Genomic DNA, 15,915 nt, shown 5'->3' with positions numbered 1-15,915 from the left:
AAACCTCAAGACTAGCATATACTTTAATTTAAAATAAAGAAAGAGAAAGGAACATTTACAAACTTAGAAATTTAGAAACCCATTTAAAGAAGGCTGTCTCGTTATAAAATACTGCTTTATTTCCTAAACATATCGTTTACCTTGCCCTACCATCTGAATTTTAAGTATCTCTTTAGAAATCTACTTAGCTTTGTAACTATGTATTTGAAGTACTGCAACAAGAAAATGAATATTTCAATATGTTTACAATATTCTTTCTTTTTTTTTAATTTAAGAAATTTATACTCAATTTAAGAGTAAATTCAGCAGCAGCAATTCTACAGGAAATATACAAGAAATGCATTATGTTGAAAGCAATGACCAAAAAACCTCTCACTACAAATATGCTATTTTACCAAACATGTTTGAAATTTACTATCACACCATACAGCATTAAGATATTAATTACAAATTTGTTTGCCTTCCTGTGTGACCCTTCCCAACACGTTAGCTTTCACAAGCAGATATTTATTCACAAGACACTGTTACTACCAGTGTTGCTTTTTATGTCACATGAAATGAAATCTATTTTAATATTTAAAATACTTACAAATCGTACCAAAAAACCAAAAAAACCCAAACAAACAAAAAAACCAAAACCAAAAAATCCTATAAGCCAAACATACAAAAAATCCTTCCACATGGCTTTTTGTTGACCTCACTGTAAAAGACACTCAGTTCCACAGCACATTCTGTTTGGCTTTTCCAACCTAACAGTACCAAGCACCTGAAAAGATAGTGATTTAGCAAGCCACAGCTTGTGTTTCCTGGATAGATGCCAATATTTTATTTTTATTCCATGTATGACTTAGAACAAATCATTTCAACTTATATTTTCAGCCTATAGGCATTTATTTATAAACAATATCCTAAAATTATTAAACTCTCTTTAGTCACCACTACCTTTTTCTCAAAGAAACAGTTCTCTAAGCTCTTAGCTAAGACTGACTCTAGAAAGCATTTGAAAACATGAAATTGTAAAATGAAAACATGCATAAGGATTCTTATTAGCTAGGTTTATCTACCATGGCTTTCTTGCCCTCAAATAAAAAACAATGAGTTAAAAAAAATTAGGTACAATGTAAAACCCAACTGAAGTAAAGAATAATGAAAAGCATACCAGCACACAGAAATGAAACTAAAAAATAATTAAAAAGTAAAAATTTAAGGGAAATTAATTAATTGGAAAAAGGAAGAGGAAAGAATGCCATTAATCAATGACAATGACTAGAACTGTACAACAGTGTGTATTTAACTAATCTCTCTGTTTACAGTAATTGTACTTATACAAATTGAATATTGAGAAATTGAATATTGAGAATTGCACAATTGGATCCAAAGCATATTTGTTTTTTGTTTTCTGGCTTCTGATGTTACAAAACATTCCTAGTGGAAATTTTCATATAATCTGACAAAAGCTTGATGCTCAGGAAGTTTAAATAATATTACTTTCAAAAGATAGTTTGACAAAAGGTGATGGTAACAGATTTTTATAATTATTTGGTAACTTTTTTTAATTTGGCTCCAGCCTACTGCACCTACAGAGAATAAAAAACCAATTCAAATATAAAGAACATTCAGCCACAGTATTTATGCAAGATTTATGTAATGAATAGCAGAAACTGAAATTGATTTCTAGGTCTTAAGATAAAGATATACAACTATATAACATACCATTTCATTGTTCATATTGCCAAGTAACAGTAAAAATAATATCAAACAGATATCACTAGCTATCTCATTTATAATATGGAAAATAGAAATATAAACTGACACAACAACACTGAACACAATTCTATAAATTTTGATATATGTTTAAGTTTATTTCACTTGTTTTCTTTATTGCAGCTCATTGTCTTGCCCACCAGGATTTCTACTACCTGAATTTCTTGCTATTCATTTTAATCACTGACTGAAAAGTCAGGCAAGACTTTACAGGAACATTCTAAAGTACTAGCACATTAGAATAGAGGTATTTGAAAAAGGTACTGACTATGTCATGGTGTTAGATCGTTTAGGGCACTTTGAGTTTTATTATGCATTCATGTACTTTATTCAATCAGAAAAATTATTTTTCCTTGGAAAAAATTTACTGGAAACACTTTATGGAAATCCTACCCCCCTCCTTAACTTAAATTCTCAAATTTGACAGAGGTAAGTTTAACATATTATGAATAAGATAAAAATACATTGTAAATAATTTATTTGCTTATCCAGGCTTAATCATTCCATTCAACTCAGCTTATTAGCTGATATGAAACATCTCCATTTAAATAAAGGAATTACTTTCTAATACTGCCATGATTATCAAGACTACATTTATCATAATTAGTAATGTATACATATGTTTTTGCTTATCCCTCAAGCAGTGCTAAATAAGAGTAAGAGAAATCAAAGTACATTAATTTTGCTATGGATCTGAATGTCCCATCATAATAAATTCCAGCCAAAACAACCAAAAGACCGCCAAAGAGAACCACTTCAGTCAACAGAAGCATTGTTTATCAATCTATTTTTTCTGATTTCACCAATAATAGTTACTGCAATACATACTTCCTTAGATCCTTGCTCTTGATCTCTATCATTGCTAATAATTTTACATCTGTAGCTATATGATAAAGCAAATACTTTTTTTAAAACAAACATCTCTTTACATACACTCAAAAATGATCGTGCGTCCTTCTGAAATCCTTTCTTTTGGACATAGTCCAGTTCTTATCAAAGTGAACAGAGATATAGTCAAGTTACACGGAAAATATTTTAGATATCCTCATTACAAAAAAGATTGATATCCTCTTCAGATTGCTGGCTGTTATGTACCACTTACAAATCACCAGGCAGTAAGCCAAATATAGAATGTTTCATCAACACCCCTGAACTTGCTTCAACAAAGAAATTATCCAGTTTATTTTAAAATTCTGAATAATTTCCAATAAAAATGTCATTTGCAGTTCTTCCACTTTTAGTTTATTCTTTTCTTTTGCTACAACAAAAGAATTAAAAGCTGCAAATTAAGACTTTGATAGATACACAATAATGTCCACAGAATCAGCAACTGGGGTTTGGTTTTGCCAGGTATTCAACCAAGGTCCCTTCTTCTTTCATAAAACCCTTTGTTCATCATTGTCTTTTCCTCGAGAAACCTAAAAAATTTTGGTTTCTTGCTACTGCTTTTATTTTTTCCCTTGGCAGGAGTCCAGTGAAAAGTCTCATGGTTTCAATCTAAAATATTGTATAAATAAATGTGAGGAGTCCAGTCTATGTCAAGACCTAAGTTTGCAGAATCCATAGAATGAAGTGTCGGACCAAAATAACAAAAGTTATTATAGAAAACCAAAGAAAAAAGGAACCCATGAGTTGTGTTGTTAGGGAGATCATCTCCTGGACACCCAATCCAGGTCTTTGTGATACATGTCAAGAGGACAACTTTGTGACTCTAGCTCTATCCCTCCATTTATACTTCCAGATGTGAAGATTTAAATACAGTCCTAGGAAACTGAGCTGGCCAACAAGACTAGAAGTCAAACTAGATCATGTCTAGGAACTTCTGCTGTAGAGCAAGAACCCAAGTAAAATTATAGTATAGCTTGGGCTGCCATAGATACCAGGAGCTGCCAAGTCCAACTTCCTTCCCAAAGCAGGTTCAGATTTGGCATTAGACCACCTCCCCAGGGCTTTATCTAGTCAGAGGCTGAAAATCTCCATAGATGGAAATGGCAAAACCTCACTTAGTCCAAGGTGCATTGCTGGGCTGTCCTCATGGGGAAAAAGGGTCTCCTTGTGTCTAATCTAATCCTCTTGTGATTGTCTCTCATCCTTTCACCACACACTTCCATAGGAAGTGCACTTTCAGGGAAGGCTGCTGTTGGGACCCCTGTAACTCTCTCTTTCTAGATCCATGTCCTTCAGTACCTATTCATAGATGTGCACTCTAGTTCCTGACCTTCTCAGTGGCCCTTTGCACTTACTCCAACCAACATCTTTCCCATAATTGCAGAAGAGTGATAGAAAACAAGAAATGCATGTGAATGTTGTATAATAAATACAGAAGAGATGTGGATAAACATTTATCTCAATTCCCTGCCTACACTCATGTCCACACACCCCAAGAGACATCTTTCGTACAGCACAGGCACACTGCTTGCACATGTTCAGCTACCTGACAACCATGGACCTCAGGGTCTAATCCAGCCTGTAGTCTCAGACACTCGGTCCCCAGCCTGCAATCTCCAGCTACAGGTCTGTGAAGTCCTAAAGAGCTTCACAGGACTAGCATTTCTGTCTCTTTTGTCGAGAAGATTCTTGTAGAAGCAGGTTTAAAGAGTATTTTTTTCAGTGACTGCTTTTGTTCTAGATTTCACTAAGATGAGTATGTTTATAATAGGTAATCTGTATGTTTGCTGTAAGAAAAGACAAGCTTTCTAATGCCCTGTGAAGGATGACTAGCAGATTATTTGAGACAATATGCTCAATACAGAAATGACATACCAGTCAGTGATGTAAAAACCACCAGTTTTACTGTTTGCTCTAACACAAGTAACTCCATTTGACAAGCTGAACCATCTAGATTAAAATAAAATGTCTTGCTAGATGATTCTTATTCCTATGAAAGTATCTTCCACATTTCTTTTACTCTTAAATGAAAAATACCCCAAACAAACAACCAAATACAAAACCCCAATCAACCAAACCAACCGCAAACTGCACACCATACTACACTGAGTACCCTAAGCATCTCCTGTTCCTTTGGTTTTATTGATGCCTTAAAGATCTATGAGCAATACACTTTTGAGACAATATTAGTATAGGAGGTAATATAAAGGCTAGTCTTTATTGGAGGCCTGCAAGGGGCAGGTATGTAAAAATGCCAATCCCGCACAGGGTGAATACAGTTTTACAGGTTTAGCAAATTAGCAGAATTGAAAAGAATGTCTATTTAGAAGTCCAAGTGATGAGGTAATTCCCCCTGGTTCTACCCTTTACTGAATTCCCCCCCCAGCTCAGATAGGAACTAAACTTTATTTATGAAGATGTGTCTCCAAGAGCTGTTTTGAACCTTGGCTCCCAAAGAGAACCAAGACAAGATAGGGGCCTTCAACCCCTGGGGCTTGGAGCTTCAGGAATTTGTTTTGTCTTTCTGTCTATCACGGTAGAGAAAAGTACTGGAGCTAGCTAGGAACTATATAACTATACAACAGTAGTCTAAATATAGTCAAAAAATATATATAAGGAGGAAACAAGAAAGAAAAAATCATTGTGGCATCATTACAGTAAACTTTACCATTTCTATACTAGCAAGTTAAATCCTGTAACTAGAGCACATAAAATGCTTTTGAATCAGTCTGTGGAAGACAGAAGTACTGCATGTGGAATGAACATATTTTTAAAAATGAAATCTAAATATTAGTCAAAGAGAACAGATCAATGGGAAGTCAGAAGCATAGCAATAAAACAAATTTATACTTGTGACCATGCAGTTTGTTTTATGGAGATGACACATGTAATTTTATTAGAGGACGTAACACATTATGAATCAACATCTCAATTCCCACTATTAACACACAATTACATCTTCAAGCCATTTTTAAGGGCCGAAACCTGTTACTTTCCCTTTCTTATACTACAGCTCTGGGACAAGTACTAAAGCATTTCTGACCAAAACTTACACGCACATACACAGCTTTCTTTATCACAGATGACAAAAACATAACTTCTATTTTCCTATCAGCCAGATCCACCTGTTTTTCTGACTTGGACATTTTATCTTTTCCCATTTTATAAAATATGGGAAGAAAATGCTCGTAGTTTTTCAAAATATTAATTATTTTTAAGTGCAGGAAAAAAAATTAACTACTGGCTCCAGTTTAACCCTTTTTTCAGTAGGATACAGATGGACGGTCTGTTGATGTTGATCTTTCAAGAAATTCAGCTGTGTATGAAGAGTTACCATCCTTGGATCATACCATCTAACAGAAAATACAACTATGCTGACACAAGAACTTCTGAATATCTCAAACTTACATCTGTGTTTAGAACACATGCCATTAAAAGCTTCTGAGACTTACAGCACTGAGTTGTTACAAGTCATAGCCAAATAATCTAGTATTTTATCCTGAAATCAAATAGTGGGTGCCCTTATATGTCAATCTTTCACATGGAAAGTAATCCTAAAACTTCTCTTCATCTCAGTTGCCTGAAATATGTTTGTGACAAGCAAACTTGTAACCAATGATTTGAGACTGCATTAAGAATCCATCTTCATCAGGTCATGAAAGTTGGTCACTGCACTGAAATCATGATCCTGTGTCCAGCTCTTCCCTGAATTCAAGAAATGTCAGTTTCTTCAGAATTCAATAAGGAGAAATCAATAGTAAAGTAGGCCAAGGAGTGAAGATACTGAAGACCTTCAAGCCCTATTAAGGACAGGAAATTTGACTCAGCGGCCTTATCAAGATCATGGCAGGAAATTTTAATATCTGGAATTTGAATCTGCCTCCACAGGAAGTATGGCTACAAAACAGTAACATAAAGTCTGGATATTCCAGACCACACAAGTTCATAAGTTTATAGTGTTTGTCAACTGACCATCTGAATGACCTGAAACAACAGCAGTAAAAAACTGCTACATCAAACAGATACAACTGAATCAGTGTAAACCCACAACTTTTAAAACACTGGAAGGTCTGTTTCGTAAGACAGAATAATTACTTACATGATAAATTGTGCTATTGCTTTGTAGGACCATCTCTAATTCTGAGTTTACTGCAAAGAAACCTTTCCTCAGCGTGACTTAAATTTGCTAGCAAAGGGTACTTCAGACACAAAACCTAAATTCTGTGAACTAGCCTGAGGTTTGCAAAACCCTAAGCCATTCTCATCTCCACACCACTACAGAGCCAGCATGCTGAACTCTCTATACATTTACTTGCTCACTACTGTTCCATGCAATACCCTCTCAGGACTGTGCTCCTCACCCTAGAAAGGAGTTTCAAAGTTAGAGAAAGCCGGAGCAACTCAGGACAACCTTCCATCAGAAAGCACTTGGAAAGAGACAATGAAGAGCTGTGTTCTCATCTTAATTGCCTCACTTCACTCTTGCCTCACTTCAAAATCAAGACTTGCAGCTCAAAAATTTTTCTACAAAATAAGGGAATGAAGCTATATTTCTGTCCTACTTACCTCCACTTATTATTAAATAATAATTATATTAAATTACATTAAATCTGTGGTTTAACACTAAGCAGATTCTATTCTCTAAAGAACTGTAAGGATGATGTAGCTCACAGAAGAGTTTCCATGTTTTTTTCAGAAAGTCTAATGAATAAACTTCCTAGAAGTTACAGGGAATTGCTATTAATATTAATCAGTTTCAACTCTGAGGAATTAGAAACACCCTGGATTCTACACTTTTCCATTTACTAAATCTGACAGGAAAACAATACGATGAATATGGAAGAGTTATTTATCAATTCCTCTGCAAACTGCAACTCAGTTGAATTGATTTAACATAGAGTGGACAAAACAAAATAGGAGTAAACTAAAGCTAAAGACAAATACAAATGTTGATATGATAGTTCAGCCTGTCAAGCTTAGCTACCACAGTGTGTCAACTCACATCATAGCTAACAGTCAATTTGATAAATCAGCTACTATACAGGTAGCTCAACTGCTCCTCACTATCCAAGGCTCATGTAACTTTGAAAACAGCTGGACTTTCCTATAGAAGTAATCTAAATAATTTACATGCATTGTAATAGTTTTCAAGTAATGTATTTTATAAATGACTGTTATAGTCTCTTGAACTATATAAACAACACCTTTCTATAACTTAACTGTAAAATGCATATCAGATAATCATTAAATTATTCCAGATTTTTCCATCAGAAATTTTGAGACAATTTAGTTTTTAAATGGCAATTATGCAACAACTATTTTTCTTAAAAACATTGAAAAGGAAGAATAGGAGTTTAATTAAAGAAAGTAGTTCTAAAGAAAGGTTAATTTTTTATTGTATCTTCTAAATTCTTTGGGATACAAAGTAATTAACACTGACTTCCAATAATAAACACAATATATAAAATATTAACTAGAAAGACAAATTAACAATCCTTTGTGTATAGCCACATGTCCTTCCTAATGGAAGAACTACAATGTGCATCTCATCAGCAAAAACAGGAGGTAGGAAACATTTATTCTTCCTTCATGAAGTCTGTAACTCTATTGTATCTACTCTCAAGCCACAGAACAAAAAGGAGGTAAGAATACAGCAGGTATCTTACTAGGAAAATAAAACAGTTAGGATGGAGAATTTTGAATACTTTTTGCAGCAGTTAAATAGAAAATAAGTCTTCAAATTTATGAGACATTTAATGTAAGACAGAAATCCTGACATTGATCGCTGCTTCCAATGGCATGAGAACTACACCTATTTTGGGGTTTTTTTTTTGCTTTCCCCATACCAAAAATGAATATATTAAGTCCTCTTTAGATAATGCTAGTTACTTTTTACCATTCAACTCTGTTAGTTTCACTGCTAATTTCATTCCCAGCTCTTTGCAGTGCAGAATGATGCAAGGCAGAAAAAGCTCAAGTGATAAGACTAATTTTCTTAAGATGATGCCACACAGTACAACAGCAACATTTCAAAATGCTTTGTGGATAATCTGCAAGAGATCACACCAAAAGACAACAGTACAAATTGACAGTCCTAGTCATCTAATGCACTAGGAAAGGAAACTTCAGAAATTCAATAAACCTCCAATATCATTGTCAGATTAGAGAGATACATAAGCAAGACTGCTTGCCATCCTCCCTTCTTCCCACCCCAGATTTAGGAACTTTTGGGGAGAGGGGAAGAAAATCAGACCAAAGGTATTAGAAAATCACCTAAAAATTTAGCAGACATAAACTGGACAATTCACTGGAGCCAAAAATGTATTTTTAATAAATAAATAAATAGCTATCTATAACCTTGATAACTGTCTTGCAAATAGTTCTGTCACAGAATCCTATTATGCTATTAAAGTTGCTTGTAAAGGATGTACAGTTAACAGCACATAAAAAAGTAATCAGACAAAAAAACCCCAAAACCCCAGAACACCTTAACTGAGGAAGAATAGTCTGAGTCAATGGCACCTGCAAACTGACATACTTCACCTTTTAACAGACATGCCTCTTTCTATTTCTACTTTGCAATGTTGCATGATTTAACTACACTGTTTCAGAGTTTAGAAAATAATCCCTGAGGTGGTATATAAGAGAAGGCATAGTTGGATGAAATATAATGAGGATGTAAAACAGAAGAGAGAATCTACTTACTTGGTACATTAACAGCAAACACGACTTTGAGTCATTAGTTGTAGTAACAGCATCCAAAGCCTGAACAAAATCTAAATACATGGTTCTTGCCTTAAAGGCCTTATAAACTTACTTGAAATCAGTCTTCAAAAAGAAGAAATGAAATAACTAAATATATTGTTTATTCAGTGATGGTCTAAGAAGCTGAGATGGACTCAACATACTGGGTCTATAGGTGAATGAAATGACCTTTAAAAATAGTGTTAAATTGCTCTTTCCTCTCTTTGATGAATAAATAAAATCATAAATGCTATAAGTACACTTCAGTTCAGTTATTCATGCACAATATTTGGCATTCTCATAGCACTGCTGTGAATGTCATGCAAGAATTTAAAGAAGACAGGTTAGAAATAAATTAGATATTCAAAGAGGAAGTCTAAATTGCTAGAAATTAACCTATCAAGTCTCAGTAAAATTTGTATTGTAAAATTTGTATTGGAAATTTCTTTATCAAACAGAATTTACAATATATTCCATCCACTACCTCTTGATTTTAGGAAGTTGCTAACTAACCAAACACCTTATGATAGTGGAACAGGTAGAACAACTAAATTGTTTGCAACAGTGTCCAAAATGAAGCAATTTAAGGTGTACTACCCTAGCTACACTCTGCATCTTTTCGCATGTTTCCAAAAGGAAATTACACTAAATTCGACATCATTAACCACCTACACATAGGGAAAAATATTACCTTATTAATTTTATGGGGTATGATAAAAAAATAGATATTACTAAATGACAGAAGTTACTACAATTAATTTCTAATCTGACAGGTTCATATATCCATAGAGAATTTTTTTAAATGAAACTTAGTGGAACTTATAAATATGTAGAGGCAGGGGCTGGTTTAGGCACTTTTTTTGGGGGGTTTTGTTTGTTTGTTTTGTAGGTTTTGTTTTTTGATTGTTGTTGTTGTTGTTGTTTCTTTGGGGTTTTTTTTAGGGGGTAGGGTGTGAGGGGGAGGTGGGTTGGTGGCTTTCTTTCCCAGAACTACTGATCAATGGAGAAAAGCATCCTGTCCTTTTTGCAATTCATAAGTACATACCCTCCCATGCCCACCTCAGTTTCATCTAGGAAGAGCTTCAGTGAAAAAGGAAAAAAGTTGTATATACAGCAATATATTTTTTAAAAAGAGTTCACATATGAGCAAATTGGCTATATAAAATGTGAACATAGACTTATAAATGAAAAATATAACATACAATAAAGGTCACTCCAAAATGCATGTATGCCTCACATAAATTCATGTAGTACTTCAATAAGTATACAGCTTATATAATTTTAGCTATATGTTAAACAGACATAATTTACATATAAATATGTTTTCTTTTGATGAACAGAAATTGCATTTTAAGTGTGTGAATCTACATACACAGACATAATCCGATTCAGAACAGCCAATTTACTCTATGATTTTTAACATAATATTGTCAAAACAGTAAGTTTGCTATATTGCACTGCACAGAAAAGAAAAGTGTAAAAATTTCAGTAATGTTTATTCAAGTCTTATATGCCTTACCAATGCATTTCAATGAACAAACTTTTAGGATTTTCTCTCCTTTTTGTATTTCAAATAGCACAGCACCCTCTGGTGCATCTGCTAGAAAAAGAAAACAACTAACAATAAACACTAGTCATTGTGATAAAAAAGTCAACATAAAAAGAAGAAAAAAGGAGTCCTTAGAAACAAAAATATAAAAAAAAAATTAGAAAACTAACTTCAATTTCATTCTTCCCTATTAAAATCTTTTGTAATTGAGGAAATTATAACTACTGAATAAAAAATTTTAGAAGAAACCTGTAGATATGCTAATACAGTGAGGTGCCAGAAAAATAAAATTAAACATACATTTGTTTCACACTAATGTTGTGTTCTAACTAGTAATTCATTTGTATTAAAAAATATTCCAAAAAGAAATAATCTTTAAGTAGAAAAGATAAGGTAGTGAAACAAAATGTTACACCAAGCAATATATCTGCTCTTGGTCTTGCAAGAGTAACATTTACTAGGTCTACAGCTATCCACACACTCAAACTGCTGAATTTCACACCAAAATACTCACATCTCCTTTCAAAGTCCAATGAGAAAACAAAAATTTAAAATTATTGTATTATATGAAACATTTCAAATTCTGCTGACATTTTAAGTATTAAAGCATAAAGTCTAGTATGACACATCAAACTATTAAAATACACCTAGTCACTAGGAAAATAATTTCCTACAAAAGTAAATTTTTCTAATCACAGAAGTGGAGATCACCATCTGCTTTAGGAAGCTCTTTTGTAAACCTCTGGAAGTTTCAACACAAGGCACAAAGAATGAAAGTGACACCTGTTTAAATCAGCCATCTGTCCCTAACAAACTAGATTTAGCCAAATCTAAAAATCAAAATCTCAGATGAGAGAAAAGAGAAGTATTGTTTTGATTGACAACCAACTGTAGGCAAAATACATAGACAATAAACTTGTGGCTAATTGAAATAAAAGGTGTTAAACTTCAGTTATTCATTTTAAAAGCCTCATTAAGTTTTCAGCCCTAATTTTTGGCCAAAAGAAAAAAAAATCAAAAAAATTTTCATTGATAAATTCAAAACATTCTTCTTTTTGTATTCTAGTACATAAATTTAACAAGGAGCTCAATTTTGAAATGGAATTCCAACTACAAGGATACTACATTGCCACTGAAAGCTTATTTTTTATTCTGTATTGTAGAGCATTCATATGTCTTTCCAACTGACAATGATTTTTAAAGAACATTTTAATCGTCATATATATTTTTTAAAGCCTATTCATTTTTTCAGCATTCTGCATGACACATACCTGCAGGTGGTAAGCTGTTGAAGACTGCATGTAAAAAATAAAACTAATACAGAATATTTTCAGAGGGAAGAAAGCCTTTCAAATTAAAGCATGAAAATGAGAAAAACTAACTACAACACTAAAAGGAACTACAATGATAAACTATTATTGCATTTTAGCCACTGGCTTATGTTTCAAGTAAGAGAAGCAAACAAAAGCAGCTGGACTTCTCAAAAGTTTAGTAAATGGAAATAATGTGCAACATTTATTTCTCTAGGCACTTTTTGATTAACAATACACTGTCAGGAAGGAACAAGAAATGGGATAGTGCTAACAAAGCTGAACCTAATTATCTAATAAAGCACCATGTCTTTAAAATCTTCAACAGCTTTTGACAGTATATTTGACGCTGATTTCTTTTACCTACACTACCTTACTGAAAGGATTTCTTCAAAGTAGCATAATGTAGGTTAGTTTACTAGTAGCACAATAGAGCAGCTGATCCTTACTGTTTTGTTTGGATATGTTGAAACAAAACTAGATAGTCACACTCTGTAAGTCATGAAAACCTATACATTTAAAATAAATAAATAAATAAATATCACAAGTCATGTCATTTTTAAACACTAGTTAGCATTGCAAACACCAACTATTTTGTTAGCTGTGGTCATTAGGGAATCAGAATGTATAATGCAGATCTCGTCTGTGATCACTGCAGTATCTCAGAGAGAATAAAAAGTCAATACTTTTCTCAGTGAAGTCCATAATATTAAAAGCAGTGATTACACCTTCTTTATTATTTTCGAAATTGTAGTCACTGGCAAAGGAAAATGCAGCCAAATAGTACTATAAAGGTCTTTGGTTTTAGACAAAAACACGTGCTTTTAATATGATTTTTCAGAAACACCTGTATACATCACCCAGCAGAATTAGAACAGAAACTTTGTCTCACACACAGGCACACACTTTCCTTTGCTACCCAGTGGCCTGGATATATGTTCTGCAAAGACAGATTTCAGTACCCAGGAATAATCCCATCCTGAGCAGTATTCTGTCCTGCTCTAAGAGAGCTTCTCAAGAAAGGTACGGTACATCTTTTCAACAACAGTAGATGCCAGGAATTATTTCAAAACCAATTAATCACAGAAACTAACAACAAATTCATAAAGACTTAGATGTGCCAAATAACTGATACCCTACTAGAACTCACACTGAAAATTCTTAGTGTATTTAGAATTATTTACACCAGGGCCTACAAAATTAGCACACAGTGGCTTCATCTTGGAGTAAAAAAATTAAATGATGATGTAGGGGCTTTTGGTCATTATCTAAAATAATTTATTTTCTAAGTTCTTGTGAACTATGAAATATTAAAACACATTTAAAAAAAGATCCAACATGCCTTGCCCCGAGGAAAATCAGTATCAAACAATGCACTAAGCACTTAGCAGATCTTTTAGTTAATACCTGCTTGAAAAAATTGCCCCAGTCACACTCATTGGTAGTTCCAATGTGAGACAACTCCCGTATCTTACACTGGATATCTAAGGATATAAAAATGGAAAAGGTGTATGCACAATTATATGTAGGTTTAGATTAGAAACAAGAGCATTATGTTTCCTAATTATATTACTAAATAAATAAGGAAATAAATAAGTCACCACTTCAGATCTACCAAAACAACACATGATTTGGCAAGTCAAAGGGGAGAGTGGAAGTGGGTATGGAAATGTTAAGATGTTAAATGTTTCATTGCCATAAAAGATGCCAAAAATTCGCTTCATCCAAAGAATTTAAAAAGTATATGAAGTATGATTTGACATCAATGACAACACAAATCTTTAGACCTTAATAAGCAGTCACAAAATGGATGAAGAAAGCAAGCATTTTGGATTAGAACTAAGAAGGAAGTCATACTCATTAATAACATGAGTCCTCCTACATCTCTTTGAGGGGTAAATAGCTGCCCCTTCCCTCTTTCACAAAAGTATTCCTGAAAAGCAGTACCACTAACAAAATCACACAGACTTCATTTTCATACTGTTTTTTCCTCCTTTCTTTGCTGCTTAGCGCTGAAACCCACAGTCAGTGTCTTGAATTTCCTTCATCGTGGAGAGTTTAAGGAAACAAATGGATTCTCTCAACATGAACGTAACTCACTGTGCAATAAACTAGACCTACACAGGCACTGTTCCATGCTACACTGTCACTATGAAAGCATAATTTAAAAACAATTCCCTGCACAACGAGTACAATAAGAAAAAACCCCAACCTGCTACTCTATTTATGTATTAGTGGGGGTATTGAATAAACAAAACCCCACTTCACAATACAAAGAAAATATAGCTTACACAAAACCAAACTGCAGCATTAATTATGAATAAAAGAAAAAATTACACAGAGAAAGCACAAAAAATAAAAGGGGGTTGATATGATCGATAGTACGAGAGTCTCATTAAAAGATATAGCAAGTTCACAAAAACCTGCAACATTTAGTCATTTAGTAGTCAAATCAAATCAGAACAAGGCCCCTCTAAGTGAAAGAGGGAAATCAACCCCTGCTCTTGCTGTCCTACAGGATTCGTCTCCGACTGCATCTTTCCTCTCGACCCTACGCCTTTTTTCAGGTTTAAAGCCATTAACCTTTGACTGCGGCCGCAGCGCGTTCCCTGATTTCTCCATTTCCCGACCCGTACAAACGAGACCCAACTCAGACGCACACCCACCGCATCCCAGCGATTGTCCTGGAGGTCCCGCAGCGTGCCTGCGTTCTCGGCATCGCCCAGCCTTTCCTCCTCCTCGGCCCGCACGGCGGCCGGCCCCGCTCCCCGCCCGACACCCCCGTCTATGCCCGCCGCCCCTCTCCCCCCGACCGCACAGCGCTCCCGGGAGGGCCCTGGGGGTTCTGCGGGGAGCTCCGCGTCCCCTGGCCGCCCCGCGAACACGGGCGCAGCCCGAGGGCACAGCTCGGGCCCGGATGCCTCAGGGAGAAGGAGGAGGGAGGGCCGGGGTGCGCCCGCCGACCGCATTCACCTGTGCCGGGGCGGGCTGCGGCGGCGCTCCCGCTGTCGCTGCTGCTGCTGGCGGCGGCTGCGGTTGTTGTTGTTGTTGTTGTGGTGGGTGACGGTGAGGCAGGGGGTGCGGAGCAGCGGCAGGAGGAGGAGGAGCAGGAGCGGGAGCGGAGCGGCTGTTGTTGATGGGTAACAGTCGCCAGGACTACGGTGACTATGGCGCTCGACTCACAAGGCAACGGTTGCTATAACTCACAAAAGGAGAGCGGGAGCGGGAGGGAGGGACCGACGGGCGGACGGAGGGAGGCGGGGGCGGCGGCGCGGCTGAGCGCCCCGGAAGGGGCGGGGCCTGCGGTAACGGCTGGCGCGCGGCGGCTTTCCCTGCGCCCCGGCCCGGGGCGCGCGCCCGCCCGGTTCTCGGCCCGCGCGGGGGGAGCGCGCACGGCGGGCCCGGCGCCGTGCGGGGCGCGCGGCGACCGCGCGAGGCCCGGCGGGGGGGTGTGGCCGCGCGGGGGCCGCCTTACGCCACTTCCGGCAGGGGGCCGGGCAGGAGGGGCTCGGCGGCCGCCGTCCCTCCTGCCTCAAGATGGCGGCGGGCGGGCCGCTCCCCCACCGCTCGTGGCCCGCGCTGCCATTTTCGAGGGGGGAGGAGGAGGAGGAGTGGGTCGCCGGCGACTAGTGGCGATGGAAAGGGAAGCGCTGCCGCCAC

The 15,915-nt window shown here is 36.4% G+C and overlaps 1 protein-coding gene across 2 annotated transcripts in view; it reads right to left on the bottom strand.

Annotated features, from left to right (window-relative positions):
• RFX3 (regulatory factor X3) overlaps positions 1-15,450 on the bottom strand; it is a 106,907-nt gene extending 91,457 nt beyond the window's left edge. For both annotated transcript variants that reach the window (XM_054283191.1, XM_054283198.1), the window contains exon 1: positions 15,229-15,450. The gene's annotated coding sequence lies outside the window, so the exon portion shown is untranslated. The remainder of the gene's footprint in view (positions 1-15,228) is intronic.
• Between the last annotated feature and the right edge of the window lie 465 nt (positions 15,451-15,915).

The sequence above is a fragment of the Melozone crissalis genome, unplaced genomic scaffold (assembly GCF_028551555.1).
Source record: "Melozone crissalis strain CALT ecotype California unplaced genomic scaffold, PUWL_Pcris_2 ptg000005l_1, whole genome shotgun sequence".
In the NCBI taxonomy this organism is placed as follows: Eukaryota; Metazoa; Chordata; class Aves; order Passeriformes; family Passerellidae; genus Melozone; species Melozone crissalis.
Note: the sequence above shows the minus strand (reverse complement) of the source record. Positions and strands in the feature narration are given on the sequence as shown.